The following is a 5926-nucleotide window of genomic DNA, read 5'->3' as shown; positions in this document are numbered from 1 at the left end:
TAGAAAGAGAGAATTGACTGCAGCAAGTCAGTGCACCCCCCACCCCACACACATACACACATGTGTGCACACCTGAACAAAATAAATGAAAATGTATTGAAATATATTTTTAATTAGTTTTGTTTTAATGTTGCTGGTGCTCTGAGGAAAGGTAAGTGTTCCTACAAACAAACCAGGATCTTCAGCATAACTTTTTTTTTGATCCATTAGCATTTTCTCATTAAGTTCATTCTTTAACAATTCACACATACACACAAACACACACAATGAACTCTGTTTCATCTTTCTTCATCCTTTCTTAGTGTTATCCTCCTCTCCCTACTAAATCTCTTCCTTTCTTCTTTCCTTTTCTCTTTCCTTTTTTCTTCCCTCCCTCCCTCCCTCCCTCCCTCCCTCCCTCCCTCCCTCCCTCCACTGCTTGGCCCATTAGCTCTAGCTTCTTATTGGTTAACTCTTACATCTTCATTTAACCCATTTCTATTAATATGTGTATCATCATGTGGCTGTGGCTTTACAAGTAAAGTTCCGGTGTCTGTCTCCGGCGGGGCTACATGGCTTCTTTCTTACTCTGCCTTCTTCTTTCAAGCATTCAGTTTAGTTTTCCCTCCTACCTCTATTCCCTGTGCAGGCCCAAGAAAGTTTCTTTATACCTATGGTATTTACAGAATACAGAGGGGAATTCCCCTTCCTTTCTCCCTCTCTCCCTTCCTTCTTTCCTTTCTTTCTTCCTTCCTTTCTTCCTTCCTTCCTCTCTCCCTCTCTCCCTGGTTCAGGACTTTTAGTTTTATTCTGTGACCATTTTCACTGAACCAGTGTGATCTTTGTGATCATTGAAGTGGACTATCTATTGGAGCCTTGGGGTCACTAGTGGTCATACAATCAAGGTTACATCTCGCTGGCAACAGATTATTCTGGTAACACAGTCACTGCTCCAGTAGTACTTTGGTCACAACTCTTTTATATAAGTATCTCTTGTCTTGCAAACTTGTTGAAAGAAAAATCATCTCTTTTTAAACTTGTCTTAGACATGGTAGGAGCAGACATTTGTTGAATGTTTGCACTTCACTAAAATTTGATAAAAATAATATTACGATATAGGAATATATGAAAAAATTAAGGATTAAATAAGAATTCCTTGTGATTAAATTACCTCATTGTTGCTTAATGTGTTGCTAATAATATATTAGATGCCATTTTTCTTTTTACTACCAGTTTTAGTCAGACTAAGTAATCTGCCATTCTGACATAAACAAAATGACTCATAAATCCTTTGGAATGGTTCTACTGTCCTTGAGTGAAAACATTCATTTAACAAGTGTTTATTGAACACTTACTAATTGCTAGGCGTTACTGCAGCCAAGGAAGACAGAGGTGAAGATAGGAAAAACAAACCAAAGCCCTTTCTCTTATCAAGATGGTAAATTCTAGTGCAAACAAGAAGTAGAGGCGAGGCAGAAAATAAAACTGAGAAGAAAGATCACGATTATAGGAGTGTCTCTCCTTCAGTGTGAGGAGTTAGGAAAAGCTCCACCATAAGGTAGAAGGTTTGCGGAGATCAGAGAGTGGGAGGAACATGAACTGAGCCAGCTTAAAGAGGAGGAAAAGTGATGATTTAGTTGGAGCACAGTGAAACAGCACATTTTTTTTTAGCTACCTGAAACGGAGGCAGGAACTGCCTGAGCCCCTCCATTCCAGACTTGCTAGGTAAGTGTGGGAGAAGTAATTCTTAGGGAAATGTTCATGTGCTTGAGTTTGATACCACAGGGCCTTTCAAAAAAGCTTTTAGGATAATTTCAAAACCTCCTACTCTGGTCACTTAAGTGACTTGATGGCATATAAATTTTTGTGGGACATTATTATTCTTCTGTCTTATTCTTATTTGAGGGAGGTATGGGTGATTGAACCCAGGGTCCTGCCTGTGCTATGCATTACTCTATCATGAAGATATAACTCAACCTTTTCCCCATGTTTATTTGAGACAGGGTCTCATGGAGTTGCACAGGCTGGTCTGAGAATCACGCTGTAACCAAGAAAGGTCTTGAAGTTGCAATACTCCTGCTCTAGTCTTCAAAATAATGGGATTACAGCCCTGTTCTTTTATATGGCCCAGCTTTCTATTTCATTTCTGTGTTTCTGAGTCATCTTGTTATATCTTCTGCACAGCAGATATTTCCTCTGTACCCTTAGACACCCATCCACACACTCTGTACATTTGAGGAGGACTATCAACCTCCTTCCTAATCATGACCAATGACTGGCTTTCTTAGGGAGACTATTCCAGGTTACTCTATTTTTCCAGCCAAAACTTTTATCTCTTGACTGACCTCCATTGATTTCTCCTCCGTATCTGACAATCTGGATACACTCTGAACTGTGCTGCCCTTTATAACCAATACTTCATCAGACTTCCAGCTCTTCCCCTATTTCCCATTCGTTTCTTGCTGAGCAATGTATCTCATCTTTATCTAATGTATCTCATGGATTCACTCTATCAGTTTCTTAAACCCCTTTTTTAGCATCTTTTCCTCGTCTAGACCCCACGGCTCATTGTTGGAGTCACCGTTTAGCAACAGCATCCACAAGTCTCTTCTATCCCTGAACTTCCCCATGCAGATAACTACTGATGGCTGGTATCTGTTTGCTGAGGGTCTAATAAATGCTTCCTGGATCTGTTCTTTGGAGCTGGTAAGTAACTCTGTTTTCAAGAACCTCTCAAAATTTCTTTCACCATCCCTGCATTAGTCTATTTTTTTCATGTCTGTAGTGAAATATTGGAGTTTTCCATTCCAGGCCCAGTTTCTTCTCTCTGCCTCCTGCCAGTGGTTGAGGATGTGAGCTCTCAGTTCACATGACCATGCCTGTCTGCTTGCCTCCTGCCTGCTGCCGCATGACCTGCCATGATGGTCACTGGCTAACTCTCTATAATTGGAAGGAAGGCCCAGTGAAATGCTTTCTAAGTTGCCTTGGTCATGGTGTCTCTTCACAGCTGTAAAACAGTAATGAAGACAGCAAGCTTTTGGATGAATTTTGATGGAACAAGAGGATTCCTTACAAATGCTAAAGTTTTGCAAATGCTAAAGACTGGATAGCCATCTGTGCCATGTGGTGCCACTAACATCTGAAAGCTTGATACTTACACAGCTTAAAAGAAACAGCATTAGCAACATGGTTTATAAATCTTAACTTGCACATCAGAGATACGCCAGCCTAAAGGATAAAGAACCCATGTAAAACACTTTTTCCAACTGAGTCTTTTCAGCATAGCTCTGCAGTAGCAGAGTCCAACACAGAAAACTCCTTATTTATTACTAACAATAAAGTAGAAGTAGCTTTATAAATTGCATTCATTTCAGTCCCCTTATTTATTATGACTATTATAGATGAATTGAAAAATAACTTAAAGTTCAAAGATTTTTGCATTGAAAAATTTCACTGCAACATTTAAACGTTAGAAAGCAAATCCCTTCCTTTGAGGTTATTTATATTTTCAAAGTTGTATATTAAGATTTCTCCCCTTGGCTCCCCAGCTACACTTCCTTATCAATATACTTACTAATTCAAGAACTACAGATTGAAGTTCTAGCAGCAGAGAAAATTCACAAAATTCTTACTTTCAAAGAACTCATTTGTGAGAGAGAAGGGATGTAAATCAAATGATGTTATAAATATGCCAAAGGTGAAAAGACAGAGTAAATATAAAGCAAAGAAGGAGGCAGCACGTGGACAGATATTTAAATATTTCAATGCCATTCTACTCAAATTCTTAAACTAATAAAACATACAGTTTCTGGGATAGCTATTATCTACACTCCAGTCTCCATGCAGAGTTCTTCTTCCTGCTCCAGGAGGATCACCCCCTTAGACTGCAGAACTCAAATGTGCCTCTTCACCTTTCCCTTTTCCATTCCCCTTTGTCCTTGGGGTGTAGACAACTGAGGTCATGGCACGGTCTGGGAAGGCAGAAGAGAGAGAGAGAGAGAGAGAGAGAGAGAGAGAGGTGTAGTGGTGTTTTCTCGCCATTCCAAACTTCACAGCAGTTTTAGAAATGGTTGTATTCCTCAACAGCTAGAACTCATTACTGGTAATCTTGTTATCTTGCTATTACCAGCATTTTTGCTTTTCACTTAAAATTAAATGGAGTGGCAGTGGTGTCTCCCTTTTCCTGGACTCTGTACTTTGCCTGCCCTGCTGATATGAACGAGTCCAAATCAAATATTGGGAGCTTGTTGTTGTTTTGTTTTCTGAGTATGTCATCTCTTAGCTCTGACCCAGACAGTTTTGAAACTATTTCAAAAGAGATGTATTACAGAGAATTTGCTTTAATAAAGCCATTTTAAAGTTTTTTATATGAAGATACTTACTGAAGCATCATGGTTACTAGGAAACTGAAAACAGCTTATATACAAATGCAGTTATATCAACACAATAAAATACTTTTCGTATCCAAAGTGAAGACCATAGAGACCATAGAAATAAAAGTATTATTCTCAAATGAGATGTAACTTCATTGTAACCGTGTACAATTATGATTATCTTTAAATGAGGGTTAGAAGATAATAAGAAAATATAAAGATTATTGTGCTTGGGTATAGATTGCCTGATTTTTTAATTTTAGAAATTTATGTAATTAGGTTTTAAATTATTTTAAGTGTTTCACAATATTCAGAATTATAACATTTTAAGTAGTATACCTAACATAAATCAAGATAAATGCTCCAAGCAAGGGAGAAAAAAATTGCTAAATATTAATGTTCCTCTTCTTCCATACTTAATTACAAACCCAGACATGAATGATTAATATACCTGGCTTCAAAGGTTGAACTCTAAGCCTTGTATATTGGAAATTATTATTTTATGTATAATATGTGTTTATAACCAAAGCAGAAGCTCTTAAAATTAGCTTTAAAGGGAAACATATTAGCGTGTATACACACATGCATGCATGCTAGATGACTCGGTTCTTAGCTTTGCAATGAGCTCCAGTAGCATTTCGTTTTATGTGCCTGGTTTTCAAAATATCGAGGTTTCCTGTTTCAGCCCAATATTGACAAAGTCATAAAGCTGATGACATGCTAGCTTTCAAGGAGTGAGAAACGAAGAGGAACAAATTGTTTAGCAGAACCTTGCATTTGTTTCAGATTTCATAGCAGATAAGAAGTAAAAGCATCTGGTTATTAAGACAGTGATTTTGTGAAGGACATGCTCATTCTACAGATATCTGAAAATGATGTTCCTTAGCACACCGAAAACAAAGACATTCACTGAAAAACAATGACATGAATCCAAACCACTGTGCCCAAATTACTACACAGCCTAGATTTAGTTGCTGGGTATATTCTCTTTATGCAGTTGCAAACTATTTCATTTCATTGGCAATTCTATGTACGTATAGACATTCCCAAGCTGCGGTGGGATGTTGGCTCTTAGCATCCCCATCATTGCACTCCCTCCCACATGACAAAAAAAACCTGTCTTAGCATCTGTTCTAGAACCATTTAATATGGGCTACTAACAAATTACCCCACAAGAGGTCACCAAAGCTCTAGTGTTTTGTGTGCGGTTTTCTGAATTTCTCCCTTCAAACGACATAGACAAGATTATACATTTCCTGGTTCTTGTTTTTCTTTGGCTTTTGTGAGAAAAGGGTCTTATTTTGTAGCCCGAACTGGCTTCAAACTCAAAGCAGTCCTGTTGTTCCATTCTTCAAGGGCTGAGAGAGTAGGCATGGGCCACCACATCCAACTCTGGGTTTTCTGATTTTCTACCTTGGATAAGCAACTGAGAGTCAGTGTTTACTGTAGCTCTCTAGGTCAAGTCTATAACATGGGTTTCAGAGCAGTTTTCATTACAACTCGTTGTTTTTAATTTACTGTTTTAAAACTTTCTTTTTGTGATTATACTGTAATTACATTTCACCCTTCCCTTC

The 5926-nt window shown here is 38.2% G+C and overlaps 1 protein-coding gene across 8 annotated transcripts in view; it reads left to right on the top strand.

Annotated features, from left to right (window-relative positions):
- The first annotated feature begins 1475 nt into the window (after nt 1-1475).
- LOC126511971 (40S ribosomal protein S2-like) overlaps nt 1476-5926 on the top strand; it is an 89497-nt gene continuing 85046 nt past the window's right edge. For 7 of the 8 annotated variants that reach the window (XR_007594850.1, XR_007594847.1, XR_007594846.1 and 4 more), the window contains exon 1: nt 2385-2685. The gene's annotated coding sequence lies outside the window, so the exon portion shown is untranslated. Of the gene's footprint in view, nt 1705-2384; nt 2686-2790; nt 3325-5926 lie in introns of those variants that run through there. The other variant, XR_007594852.1, reaches the window with a different exon arrangement.

This window comes from Alexandromys fortis, unplaced genomic scaffold (genome assembly GCF_014885135.2).
Source record: "Alexandromys fortis isolate MF-2015 unplaced genomic scaffold, M_Fortis_MF-2015_v1.1 scaffold_107, whole genome shotgun sequence".
NCBI lineage: Eukaryota > Metazoa > Chordata > Mammalia > Rodentia > Cricetidae > Alexandromys > Alexandromys fortis.
Note: the sequence above shows the minus strand (reverse complement) of the source record. Positions and strands in the feature narration are given on the sequence as shown.